Genomic DNA, 13873 nt, shown 5'->3' with positions numbered 1-13873 from the left:
TCAGTCTGTGACTTGCTTTCAGCAATTAGGGATATCATTTCTGAGAGCTTCTTAGGAACCTGTAATTAACCATGCTTAATTGATAGATGCTGTCTTACCTCCTGAATTAGCCTAGATCCTAGCATCTAGTGAATTTGGAAAAATATTCCCTTTTTTCCTCCCTATTTCTAAGTAAACTATCACTTTATCACTTGTGAAGGATGAGTCTCTGCCATGCTACTGCAGTCTTTCTTTCACAGAAAAACAAGCAACCCAAAATTTCTGAGAAGCATCTGGCTTTGCAGCTGCTTGGGAATGATCTACAAACATATGTCAGGGTCTTTTAAATCAATGAAAATTTTGCCTGAATTAGACACCAGTGTGGTGCCAAGTGAGAGAAACCCAGGTCTTGTCTTCTGAAAGTTGTACAACCTCAGGATGCAGAGATGTTACACAGACTTTTTCCACCAGAGGAAGGACAAGCTTCCAACTGTGCACAGATTCTCCAACTGCACCCTGCCATTTGTGTCATTCTTCCCACCGTGGTCTTTATTTGGCAGAAATATTTCTGTGAAAGTCCTTTGTTCTCTCCCCAACCCAAACCTCTTCGGTTTCCAAGGGCAGTAGTATTGAAAATTCATTGAATTCAGGAATGTGGAATCACTTTTGTAGCTTTGGTCAAGCTCATAAGCTGGTGGTTCTTATTTCTCATCTCTGTATTTCCATCACCCATCTCAGGAAACCAGTAAAGCAGAAACACGCAATTAGGAAACCACAGAGATAGCAGCTACTCTGATGATGGTGTTTTGCTTCCTTGTAGGGACAGGATTTCTGCTCTGTTTTCAGTCTTTCAATTTGAGGCATAAAAAATTAACATGAATAAATAGAAATAAAACATGCAAAATGATATTGTTGTTTGCTGCCTTCTTCCAAGTTAAAGCATGTTTGCCTTTAATGGGGCATCTGTTTTATAGAAAGCCAGGCACATTATTTACAGCACCTTTTCTTACATCAACTCTCCAAAGAAGCACCCTAAACAAAAACTGCTTGCAGTTACTTTATGACCCAAGCATCTCTTTTCCTGGCTTTGGTAAGAATTCACTACAAATCCTGGCCTCTGCTGCTGACACTGAGTCATGCTGAATCACTCTGCAAATCTAAGTATTATCAAGTGCAGGAAAAATAGTTGCCAAGATATCACTTGCAAGCTGGACAAGGGGAAACATTCGCCTCAGTGTATGTGCAAGCCAGGAGCCTCACGGTTTCAGTGTTTCACACTGAGGTGTGGGTTATTTCTGAAGAAGGGGAGAGAGCAGGGCTGGCAGTTTGCTCATTATTGTGTAAAAGAACATATTGTTTGGAGCTACAAGCAGCGTGGTCATGGGCCTGGAGCACAGGGAGTGCCAGCAGTCTCCTCGCCGCAGATGGAGCAGCCTCGGCTGCGCTGTTCATTACTTGCAGGGTAAGATGAAACGGCTGAAAAATAAATCCGTGATGCGTGGTGCAGATGGTGGCTCAGGGTGTAACACAGATCTGTGCACTCTCCAGGTCTCAGGGCACTTGCTGTTGATTTTATGGGGTAATTTTATGTGGCCTGAGCTCTCTGTAAACCCCAGTGTTTGCTGTGTGCCCCCCCACCCCGACCCTGTAACACTTCTTAGGGTCTTTGGGAAGGCAGTGTGCTTAAGTTACATTCACTGGGCCAAGTGCCTGAATTTCAGAAATCTTAGGAGTACATAAACAAGCAGTGTGTGTTTGTGGAAGAGGTAGTTAATGCCATTGATTTGGAGTTATGTGGGCAGAGTAAGACCTTGTATGAAGTGGTCTGTTGGAGGAAAGCAGTAAAGCACTCTAGGGAGATGAAATAGACAGTGTAACTTCTCTGGGGAGAGCACTGTCTTGTCAGGCCTTCTGCTGCCAATATAAAGTAGATTTTCATAAATCTCCCTAGCTGGAGACATTCTGCATTAGGCCAGTCTGCTCACCTTGAAAAGATCTCTCTGCTGCAGCGTCTGGGACCTGAGTGCTTGGAGCTGTGTTGCTTGTTAACACACAGCAATCCTTTCGTGACCCTCCAGTGATGAAGATGGATGTACAGTCACATAACACACCCCCTCCTCTTCCCCCCTCCCCCAGTCTCACTTTCACTTGTCCTCTAATAGTACTCAGTCCAAGATGACTATTATCTGAAGAGAAAGCCAGGCTCTGCTAACACAAATGGTGTCGTATCCTTAGGGACATGACCTTTAAGCTCTGCTAGCAAAATGCATTAGTGACAAAAATTAAACTTTGGCAACAGCAGACCAGTACGTGTGTAATCTGCATCCACATCATAACTTCTTCCCACAAAAAGTTCTCAGAGCTGATGTATTTTTTGTTGCCTTATTGGTGATTGTCATTAAATCCCAGATTTTATGCACCCATGGAAATTTTCCCCTTGTCGATATTCCATGCATCCTTGTTGATTAAGGGAGGGCACACAGGTCCAGGTATTGCCTCTCCAGCCTGGCTGCTATTGCCAAAGCCTGCTCTGGGAGTAAGAAGGGATGAGTTAAGGTTCACATACAAGGTTCCAAAGGCACAACAGGAAGAAAATGTTTTTCCTGCTGCCTTGTATCCAGCTGCTGATTCGAGGTGACCTGCTGAGCCATGCATGGTTTTACACCTCTGGTACCCCCTCGTGGTCACTTTATTTCATGTATTAACATATGGGGTCAGTTGCTTTCTGTTTCATTCTTACCTTACACCATCACATCAGGGGTTAAATGGCTGCAAGTGAAACACAACGTCTTTAACCTTGATGCTTGTAGTTCCTGTCTCTGTTAGGCAGCTTCTTTGTGGTGTTTGTGAGCAGTTAATTTCCCAGGAAGGCATGGATTCTTTTTGGCTTGGCCATCACACAAAGTTGTGAGTTAACCCCCATAGGCAGCTAAGCACTGCACATCCACAGAACAGAAAAGTAAGAGCAAACACAAGAAAACTCATGGGTTGATAATTTTATAAACAAAGAAGTGGAATAGGAAAGAAAACAAAAGATAAGTGACGCAAAGGCAATCCCTTGCCACCTCCCCCAGACAGAGTGATGCCCAGCTGTTCCTGAGGCAAAAGACCACTGGCCTACCTAAACTCCACTCCTCTCCACTGCACTGCTGAACATATTGTTACATGGCATGGAACATTGCTTTGGACAGTTTGGGTTGTATCTGCTTTATCCCCTCCCCACCTCTTGTGCACCCCTGATCTATTCACTGGTTGGGTAGCAGGAGAAACAGAGGCAGCCTTGATGCTGTACAAATGCTGCCCAGCAATAAAAAGAGTCTATGCAGCAGCATTGTTTTGGTCACAAATCCAAAACACAGCATCGTACGAGCTGCCATGAAGAGAATTAACTCCATCCCAGCCAGACCTAGTACACACACATAGGAAAATCCCACTGAGGATACAGTGTGCAGAAAAAAAACCCAAACAAACCCATGAATGACAATGTATCAGAAACCTACATGTTTCAACCTAACAAAGTAGCATTACTATTATGAGCTGAAATCTTTTGCAATATATGTTTCTGTATAAATGGTGTCACCTCAGAGATTCTTCTGGGCAAGCATAGGTATGTTAGGTTTGCAGGAATGGGCTGAGGTGATTTCCAGCTTGAAAACACCTGGCTACCTAGCAACATAGCACTGATACTCAACGTTGTTTCCGTGAAATAAGTGGAAACACCTTTTAGTGAGTTCATTTTCTTATGCTATCTTGATAAAAGTCTAGTAAAAGGAAAAATGGGATTTAATATGAAATGGCCCCAACCATTGTGATTTTAGATCTGAATGCTTTGAAATATTCAGCAAATACTCATGATGAAAATAAAACAGCAGGAGGGCTGAGGTTGATCCACTTAGATGCACAAAAAAAGCATGTGTGCATCGTGTCATTTTATCACAAACATTGAATAAAAGGTGTTTACTGTAACAGCACAAATTTTCTTCACAGCAAAATCCCATCAGCACTGTAGCATTATTTGTGCAACTCAGAGGTCTGTGCCTCTACACATACAAAGCCCAACTGATTTGGGCTGGGAAAATATGATAACTGGCATACACAGCCTGGGGAAACGTCTCATGGGTGAGGGTCCTCTTGTAGGCAACCCATGATTTTGAAAACACATAGGCACACAAAGCCTATGTTGATTCTAGGTGTGAATGTTTAAGCATTACATGCAAAATTAAAAACCCAGATACTGATATCTCTTGGAAGCCAGATTGAAATGTTAACCCTACTTTATTTCTAAGATATCCCAACTTTTTCATGCTCTGCTTTTGGATTTTTTCCCTATTTCTTAACTAGTAAAATAATTTGCAATGACTATTAGAGAAACATGCTATAGTAGCAGCTGAACTCCATTTACTCATATTTCTCTGTACCCTTTTGGACTGCTTGAGTCTGTAGGACAGAGCATAATGAGAATGTTATCTCCCTGTGGAGAGGGAAACTTTCCCTCAAAAATAATACAAAATATTTGCAAGTATTATATATGAAAGGCTTCTTTGTCAAAATGGAGATCTGCCCTCTTAACATGAAAATCTGGATGGACTTCAGGCATGCAGGAAAACATTCCTTGTTCTTTCTTCTCAGTTCTGTCCCAAAATCAGCACCTAAGGCAGATAAAAACAGTCCAGCCCACATGGCAGTCTGCTGAGGGAAGGTTTCAGAACCTGCATCTTACAGTTTTATTTAGTTCCTATCACTGTGGTAACAAAGTACCACACAAATTAAGTGCCACAAATTCACAACTGAATACTGTCCTTCACTACCAGCTTGCAGTACCATTGGTCTTCACAGAGTCAGTAAAAATGAGTGCTCCTGATCTCCCAGTCCAGGACTTTCTTACAGTGCAATAGCAGTAAAAGCTCTGGTTGCCATTTAGGGGGCTTAAATAGTGATAAGGAGCCACAGAGAAGTGATGTCTCTGCAGGTAATGCAGGTATGGTCTCTACACAAAAGTGTTGCACTCAAAATTTCCAATGGAGGCTGGCCACAGTAAATGTTATAATTGAAGGATGGCAGTACCCATCACCTGCAAAATGAGTCAGAAGCACAAGAAACAGCAAATTGGCCACTATGGAGTATAACTCCCAGGCAGTATGTGGTTTTGAGAAAGATGAAAGAGGCTTTGTGTTTGTTTAAAGCCCTGCTTCCAGGAGTTAGGGGGGAAAGTATAAAGACATTTTAAGGAAAATTCGATTGAAGAAGAGCTGGAAACACTAATTAGAGGCAGGGGTTGGTGCCATCACAGAACCTGGGAAGTGCAAAGATTTATGTAATTAGGAGTTTTAAAAGGAAAGAAAAGGTGGGGGTGTTTAATGCAGCAGAAGGTGGAGAGGCAGCAGAAAGAAACAAAGTGGGAATGAGATACTCAGGATGATAAGCTGGAAAAATGACCTATAAAAGAGATTTTGGAACCTGGATAAAGAACCTTTATCAAAACTGAAGGTTACAGCTTGTGGCAGCCAGCCTGTGAAATGAAGAGAATTTTAGTTGCATGGAGAAAGAGCAAAAGTCACTCTGTACAAGAAGGAGCTGCCAGATTTAAAGCACCTGGACCTGTGTGAAAATTAGATGTGACAATTTCCTCCATTTTGTTTTAAAATAATGTGTGAAATAAATGCTAAAAGATGAGACCTTCTGCAAAATTAGGAGGAGAAAAGCCCAGGTGATTGTATTAAATTTGTGATAGTCTCCAGGCACACCAACTAATTATGGCACTTGTGACAATCTTGTCAGAACAGTGCTGTGAAAACTCGAGGTGGTTGACCTATGAGCCAGTGGCAACACGAGTTATTTAATGAAGTGTTGTTCATACAAACTAGCAAGGAACAAGTAGAGAAGAGGTCATCTGCATTAGATGTAGTGGCATCGTCATTCAGCTCACTCCTGTGGGCTGAGCTACCCAGAGTCCATCCCACGCGTTGCCTGGGCACTGTTTGAGCAGTGCTGCAGAGCAGCAGTCCCCACTGGGATCCCACTGCCTCTTGGAAGGATCGTGTGTAAAACACACAGCTCTCCAAGGGTGATGGAAAATGGAATCACGAGCAAATATTGTTGGAGCATGGTGCTAATAACACCAAGGCTGTGGGGTCCATCCCCATTCACCTAACAGCTGGACTCGATGATCCTTGTGGGTCCCCTCCAGCTCAGAATATCCTGTGGCTGTGATTCTGTGAGATGCACTGGGTGGAGGGTCGAGGGCCGAGCAGTCTCCTGGAATCTTGCATTTTTGAGGTACCAGGGCTGGATGCAAGGAGACAGAACGGAGGGATGGGTGAGATGATGATTTGAAGAGGAAGGCAGTGGACTGGGATGATTCAGCTGGACACACAAGAGGAGTTAACAGAGAGGCAGCTTCAGATCTGAGCAGAAGGAAGGCAGTCTGACACAAAGACCTCAGTGTCATCCCTGCAAAGCTGGTAACCAGAACTGCACAGTGGCTTCAGAATTTAATGGTTAGAGGTCCTAGTACCCCACTGAACTCTCAAATTAATTATTGCTTTTGGTCTATATGTAAACACAGATTATTACAAGATAAGTCTGCTTTTTGTATCAGTAATAAACTGATCCCAAAACACATGCAATATTGCAACTAAGTTTATTCTGCATTTGCATCCTTTGCTTATATATCTTACTGAGGATAGAAATATCACATTTAAAAACCCATTGATTTCAAACCTGGGATACACTCATGTTCACTAACCTCAAATTTGAAATTAAGTACCTAACTCCTTTGTCTAATTGATGAAAATAAGAAGTTAATTCTCATTCTTATTTTTAAGTTTCTATAATAAAAATTCGCTGCTCACAAGCTACTTTAGCAGGACTTCATTTACTTGTACAGAAATTTCCAGAATATGTATTTATGTTTCTCCTTTATAAGGAGAAGCATAGACAATGTGGTAAAATGAGCAGGACTTTCAGTATGGTTCAGTTTATTACAGTAAGAGACTGAAAAGTAAATAATCTCACATTACTTGCTAAAATATTTACAGTATTTCTGAAATTCCTCTTGCAGTTGCATCCATCCAGAATGGATGTGTCTTTAAGATTTATAAAAAATATACACAATATAAATAAGTGCATCTACCCAGGGAAAAAGGTCTCTGAGGAGGGATTCAGAAGACAAATTCACAGGAAAGTAATTTTTTTTCTAATGAAAGCTTCACTTGACAGAGTCACTGCTAAGACAAATCTCTTTCAGAAAAAAAAGTTTGTGAGTGATAGAGTCCTAAGGAAAGCCCCTGATAATTCCAGCTTCCTGAGTTCACAGCACAAGGCTCTCATAACTGCATATGGTGCTCCAAGAATCCCAAAGGAGGTGACACTAAGCCCTCATTCTTCCACACCAATTAAATGAAACAAAATCTCTGTTGTTTTAGACCCATCTTTTCACCTAGTGCCCCCAGTTCATATATAGCTACTTTGTCATAGAAGAGCCTTATGCTGATTGAAAATATTTCAGTCAATTTCTCAGTTGTTGTTGGGATCAAGAAGGGAAAATATGGAAAGCCAGTAAATCAGAATAACTGATGTCATCACAAGAAGCTCCTTGTAACAAAAACAACATCAGAGAAGGGAGATTATCAAGAGGAAGAGAAGGGAGCATATTCTGAATATTCTTCAGGGTAAAACAGGTTATGAGGTGTAGGACAGGGTCATTCAAGGAACAGGCAGATATCCACAGCTGCATCAGAATGGTGGAAGGAACTTAGCTGTGATGTGTACCTCTTGGGTAACTTTCCATTCATTTCCTGCATGACAGAGTTACTCTTGGTCCTGTCTCTCTCTAGAATCTGGATAATTTTGAACTTTCAAACCAGCAGCATTGTGGTGCTCAACCATCACTATAAACCAGATCCTTCTCTTGTGCTCCAAGGCAGAGCAAGCACAGACCTCCTGCTGCTCTCAGAGGGTTCATTGTACCTGCAGCTCCAGGTACTGGACAGAGATGAACATTTTCTGTCATTTAACCAAGTCCAGTGTTGGGTGCTGTCTAAATTTGATTTTTTTTTAATTGTGTACTCAAAACAGGATGATTCCCCAGCATCACTCTATTTTTTTTCAACTTTTACACTGAAGATTAGAGATTGGCCTTGGGAAGTGATAGCCAGTGACCTGGCAGGGCTTTCCGTGGTGCAGTGTTATCCAAAGATTATCTATCTTTCCAAATAAACAACTCAGCTGCTGTGATTCATGGTCTGTGTTTGATGTCAACAAGAACATTGGTCCCAGTAATGACAAACAGCTCAGGCTGCTTCCAGCCTTCCACCCAGCTGAGCAGCTTTCATGATGAGTAAATGAGCACACTTTTATATGATAAATCTTCAGAGAATAACTTGAAGAGAAGACTTGCCTTACCATGTTCAAAATTATTTTAAAAGATAACTGATACTTTTTTTGCTGCAATTCCCAGATCTCAAGTTATGCTCCTTGCTGCTTCAGTATTCTCCTTCATTAAGTGTATTTTTGTCTGTCTTAATTTGGCTGAAGTCATGTATCTGTATTTTAGAATAAGAGTTCATCAGGTAATGCAACTAGGGAATAAAAGGAAAAATATATTTTTAATGTATTTGGTGTACTGAAAAGAATGTCAGGAAGGAAATTTTTAATAAAAGACAGTTTTATGGCTCCTTTTCTTTCTTTACAACGTGATCTAATTATGTACTCGTTCAAATGACAGTTCCCTTGTGATTCTCATTTAAGAGAAGTGCTAACCAATGCAATGATCAAAACCAACACTGTAGAACAATTCCATCATATTCAGGATACAAGTCCATCACGGGACTGTCTGATCACCAGATTTGCTGGTGTCTAGCCTGAGGGCATTAAATACATGACTGACACATTTGTCTATTTGCAGAGTCTATCTATTCATGTTTTCCAAAGTTTAAAAATCTGTTCTTCTGGAAAAAAAATCTTTCCTCATGAATAAAAATTAAGCCAGCACTGTGCTTTCCTTCCACTGTCTGAGCACCCTGGTAGTGCAGCCAGTCATGGGCAGGCAGCTGGAGCATCCCTGCATGGCTCTGATCTGGCACCAGGCTTCTGTGCCTGCCCCAGCAGTGGCAAATACAGAACACTGGCTCAAGGTTCATAGATGACAAAACTCCCCTTCGAGTGGAGGTGAGCAACAGGAGTCAAAAGATTTCATTTCTTTATCTCCCTACTCACCCAGTGGTTTCTGAACTCCCTATTTATCCTCTGAGGGAGAGGGCTCTAGTGTTTGTGTTGCCAAATCCAGCAATATATGTCTGAAAACACCACTGACTTCCTGCATTCTTCCAAATGAAAGGAGATTTCTATCTTCCTCTGTTTAAATCTGATTTATAATACAGTTTAACAAAGCATCTAGAAGCGTTTTAAATGCCATGTTAGTGTGAAAACAAGAGCCTAAATTTTTATAATTCTTTGTATTCTTTTTAATTCCAGTCAAAAACGACACAGATAACACACTATATAGATAACACTTTTAATTTATTCATTATATTCTGATAATTTTTCATACAAGTAATTACATTAATAAACTCAGCATAGTCCTTTGAAGTTCAATTTGGAAAGTACCATGTTATCTGCATGTAATAAACCTCATGTATCTATCCTCCCTCTTCTACTATCACGTCTAGTGACTACTATTACAAGATTTTAAAAATATTCCTCTGCTCAGTTTAATAGGGATTTTTACAGTGTCATTACACATTCTAATTGGGCGATTAGGGGTTTCATGCCACTAATCGGAATGCAGGGCAAGTGACTGAACTAGTGCAAGTGATGTAAAAAGAAATGAGCTGAAGTGATGTTCCCAGTTTTATCTACAGAGTGATAAAACCCAAAGCCACATGTCAGGCATGTCACTGCAGCCCAGAGCAAAGCCCCTGAACAAAATGCATCTGGTCAAAAATTAACCCATGGAAAATGGGATTCTCCTAATTTCTCTGTGAAGATGTTTGTACCATCCCTCACTACTATTTTGATTTTGAGGCCCAAATCCTCTTTTGCTAGAGGATTTCCTGCATCCAACCATTTTATTGCCCATTTTGGAATACCTTCAGCCTGAGGCAGCTTTGGCTAACCATTGTATTCTACATCTGATGAGGGTTCAAACTCATCAGCATTGAGCATTGGGATAATCTCTCCTTTTTCACTTTCATAGCCCCATGTTAGAGCACTAAACAATCTCTTCTCTGACATAGGCGCCCATATGAATGTTTGGCAAGCTTTGGGGGAAAATATTCACTTCTTTTGGTAATATGAAGCACATTGCAGTCTGATGAAGCTGGTGTTTCTGATATTCCTAGAACATGGACATATATTAAGGCAAGAGTCATCACAGCTAAATGGGTTCTGCCTTAGAAATATATTCCTATGTTGATCTGTTTTATTAGAAACATGGGTTGTTTGGGTTTTTTAATATTATTTTCTTCACAGATGGCAATGGCAATTTTGATATAGGGGAATTGGAGATGGGCTTGGATCCTGATTACCTCAGGATAATTTGGGTATTTCCCCCTTTGAAGTCATAGTCTGTCTGATCTCACTGACTCAAATTCACCACGCACCAACCTCCAGCCAGTTTTAGTCCTGCGAATCAACCTCATTTTGAGGACAGAACTGAACACCGAAATGAAGTCTGTGTTTCAGCAGGAGCTACTCAGAGCACCAGCTAGTCATGACTTTAGCAACCCAGGACTGATGTTCAGTCTGTTTAAAATTATCAAAAAACACTCTCTAAATGTCTTTGTTATTCAGGTGTGAAGCTCCCTTGCAGCAGCAAGAGACACTCAGGGGGATGACACTGCTGTGCTGACATTTAGATGTTTGCAAAAATTCCATCAGACCAACAGCAACCCTTGAGTGAAAACTTGGGGATATCACTGAGACCAGGAATACTAAAACCCAGAAAGAAGTTGGTTCTTCTAATCCACCACATCTATCTCCACTGGTGAGTACTGCAGAATGGAAATGCTTTTCCAGACCACCAACCCTGTCAGGAGCCCACTCTGCACATGGTATTGCATCTGAGGGGAGGCCTGAATGAGCCACCTCTTCACCAGCTTGCCCAGAAATGCAGCCATGACAAAACGGTGCCATGCAAATTCCATGTGCTTCCTCTTGCTTTGCAAGTTCAATGAAAGCAACGTAGCCATACCAGCAACCGTATCCCAGGAATGAGCTGAGATTGAGCCTTTGTCCTGCTGTTCAAATGAAGCATCAAACATCATAAAAACAAAGGCCGTGTGCTGTTCAAATAAAGCATCAAAGCACTGTACTGGTCTGTTGTAACAATTTCAGCTCTGCCAGAAGCCATCTTATTTTAAAATAAGTTACTCAGTGGTGGTAAAAAAATATATTAGGAGTCAAATGGATTTTCTCTGTGTGCTCACTATCACCTTTTTACAACCCAGGAGGTCTGGGAGGCAGGATTTCCCTTTGCGGATGCCATGCTGACTCTTCCATAGCAGGCTCAATTGTCCAGGGAAACAGATCTGGATTCACACTGTAGTGTATCTAGCTTATTGGAGTTTCAAGAACATATGTGAAGAAGAAAGCAGCATTAAAGAAAACTATGGTACTGCAATACAAGAGGCAAAATAGTCATTGTGGAGATTACCACCTTGAAATGTTGCAAACCCTCTTTTGCCAGGACTGAGAACTTAGGTCATCTGGTAACAACAATTGTGATGTTCATAAAAAGGAAAAAGAAATAATGAAACCAAGTAATGGGAACTTAAAGGACTCTCATTGAGGGCAACAGTGGTATGTGTATGTGATTCCTGAATTGATGTGTGGGAAATGAGTAACTAGGGCTGGTCTGAGAACACCAAGTGCCAGATACTATTTCAAGCCAGGTGACCATTAGGAGTACACGAAAGGTTGCCCTTGGGATGCAGGTCAGAGAAGTATTGAGCTCAGCAACTGTGACAGAAAGTGGTATGAAAATCCACATAAACTTGGGGTGATTAAACATTTCCTAATCCTTTTTGCCATGCTGCTACTTGACCACTCCTTGCAGAGATTGGACTGAGGGTCAAATTAAAAAGAAAAGAAGAAAACAAAACCAACAACAACAAAAAACTGCCAAGTCTCTGGACCAACTGTAAATATTTTTATCTCCTTCTGCATCTTACTTCAACATGTTAATACACAAACAGATTCAAGCTTACAGGGTTCTCAAAGTGACTTTGCTTAGTCTATCACCCATTTATCTGCCATGCCAGCACTTGACTCAAAGTGACAGCTCAGAAACTCTGTCCTCTATTACTTTGTCTTGTTTAAAAGCAATTGCTATATCTGCAAGAGAAAAGTCACTCCATTTGATTAATAATACATACTGATGGTCGAGACATTCAGTCAGAAAACTGATAAATTGTTAAGCTGCTGAAATCCACCTGTGGGTTTCTTTAGGTCTGGACTTACCTTCTGACCTTCCCGCTCCATGGAAACTCACTTAAGACACCACTAAATATTTTCTCTGTAAACTAGGTAAGATAGGGAAAAGTAAAGTTTGTGCTCTTCAGACAGCGTTCCTATAAACAAACACTAAGCTGGATTATTGATGCAGCAAGTGAATCAACCTGGGAATTTCTGATGTAGCAATACAGTGTAGTTGCATATTTTCATCTCTATTGAAGATGATAGGACATAACAAAATACAAAAATACAAATCTAATCAGAGTTGTGCAAAAGAGAACACCATTTTTTGATCACTGCTTTAGTGTTTTTCCACTATTTCCCTTTTGCCTCCTTTCACAACTAACAATTTTTCCCATGCGTGGATGGTTTGGCTCATTCACTACTTGCACATATCCCAGCCTTCACCACTTCATCATGGCTTAGAACAGCAATAAGGAGTCAAAGTGGAACACAGAATTTTGTTCTCATCTCTGACATTCAACATCTCTTGCAGGAACTCAGCATCAGAAAAGAAAGTTTGTTTTTGTTGATAACTAAGGTGTGTTGTTGAGGGCAAACACTTGAACTCACACACGACAGGGCCTAGCCAGGAAGCTAACGCTGAGTTGACAAAACAGAGCTCTGGGTTTCAGAGCCAGTGTACACTTCTACACATTTAAACATTTAATCCTCTCATGCCAAGTCCAAAGCCTTCGTGATGCCATAATAAAGACTAAATGTATTTGTTCAGCCAGATACTGCGTACAAACCATGTGAAGCCATTAAAAAAAATAAAGGTTTCCAATGTTGTATGAAGGTATCAGAATCACGACACTTCCTTTTAAGTTTTGGGCGAAGAAGCTTTTGAGGAAGGGTCTCAGAGGATTCAGTCAAGTGCCAGTAAGCAGAAACACAACTTTAGGGACACTCTAGAGATATTTATACTTCAGTCCTGACATGCCACTTTCTACATACTTTTGACACGTTCCTTCCTCTCTGCCCTTCAAGTGGCTGTTCTAGCACCTACAGAAAGGATAAAATCAATGAACAGAAAGCTTGGCCCTGCTGCATTTGGAAAGATGAGAGCCTTTGTGAGCCTTGAAAAGCTTCCACCCGTGTAACCTCCCCAACTCATGATTTGAAGCACAGGGGCACTCAGAGATGCTGGCTGATTAGAACCCCAAAACCAAAGATGCTAAAGCCCAGATTCAGGCAGGCACTGTGGGAACAGCCACATGCAATTCCTGCCAGGTTCACTGTCTCTCCAGACTATTGACTTCCCCTCTCCTCATCATTTCTTCTCAAAGTGTCTTTCATCCTCCCTGCTCCTGTCTGGCCCCTGACACTCAGAAAGACAGCAAGAAAAGCTTCCTAGCTGTTTCTGCCCCATTTTTCTCTGGACTGGCTCAAATCTAGAGAACTACACGTCCAGCAGCTCAGTTGGGGCATCCTAGGGTTG

This window comes from Passer domesticus, chromosome 1 (genome assembly GCF_036417665.1).
Source record: "Passer domesticus isolate bPasDom1 chromosome 1, bPasDom1.hap1, whole genome shotgun sequence".
Taxonomy (NCBI): domain Eukaryota; kingdom Metazoa; phylum Chordata; class Aves; order Passeriformes; family Passeridae; genus Passer; species Passer domesticus.
Note: the sequence above shows the minus strand (reverse complement) of the source record.